Source organism: Capsicum annuum, chromosome 7, assembly GCF_002878395.1.
Source record: "Capsicum annuum cultivar UCD-10X-F1 chromosome 7, UCD10Xv1.1, whole genome shotgun sequence".
Classification (NCBI taxonomy): Eukaryota; Viridiplantae; Streptophyta; class Magnoliopsida; order Solanales; family Solanaceae; genus Capsicum; species Capsicum annuum.
Window position 1 is genome coordinate 7,835,661 of NC_061117.1, and position 1,208 is coordinate 7,836,868.

Sequence of the window (1,208 nt, forward strand, 5' to 3'; positions counted from 1 at the left end):
GGGGTCCTATGACCGTCTTGAACTATTTAAAAATGGAATATATGCCCGTCTAAAAATTAATACCCAAATCTGTACAATTGGGTGAGCTGCACGCGCCTATTAGCTTATGCCACGTAATATTGTTATTTTTTGATATAAAAAATTATTTTTATCCTACTTTTTTCTTACTTTTTTTTTTTTATCATTTTTATCATTTTTTATTTTTTATCCTACTTCAATCCATGGAATCATAACCATTGCCAGCCAAACCTACAATTAAAGATGTCCAAGCCACTACACTATCATCATCTAACTCATCAAAAACTTGCTCTGCCTCTATCACATTCCCACATTTAGCATAAAGATCCCAAAGGGCATTTGCAGCATGTACGTCAATTCACTCTTACATGAAGATGACTTCATCTACCTTCAATTAACCCTCAATAAAATTCCACCCAAACAACTCACTATCTCTCACAAAATCACCCTCTCCCATTCTCTTCGATACTTCTCCAACATTTATCTCATCATAACTGATAAACTCAAAAGATGCCACAACATAAAATTTATTCTTGATGCTAAAACAGATAATTTCAACAAACCCCACAACTTAAAATTCAATCTTGATACTAAAACAGACAAAATCAAGAAAGCCACAACTCAAAAATTAATCTTGATGCTGAAACAGTGTAAAAAAAAAGTTTAAATATGAATATTGATTTCATGGTTTGGAATCGTCTCACTCGCCCCGAAATCCTCATGAGACATAATTTTTTGAACTAATTTTCACTTTTCATCAGAAATTACTCCAAGGACCACTTTAATCTTTTCAAATTTCTGAGAATTGTGAGATGAATATGTGTGTAGTTATTTATGGGGTTGGTGTGTATCACTGGTATGTTTATTTTGGAACTGATTCGATGGTCGAAAAAGCTTCACCGACGGCTGTGAAGCCATTCCGGTGGAAACACTTGGAATTATTTATCCTTCTTCACAAAAAGAAAAAATTAGTGGGTCTAAAAATGATAATTAAAAAATTAATGGTGAGAAAAGTATTGAATTTGCGGTATAAATGAAAATGAAGATAAAAAAATGAAGATGATGTGAAAGAGGAAGATGAAGATGGTGAAGGAATATGAAAATGGAGAGAAGGGGAGGATAGAGCAATAAAACAAATAAAGAAATATATATATATATATATATATATATATATATATATATATATATAT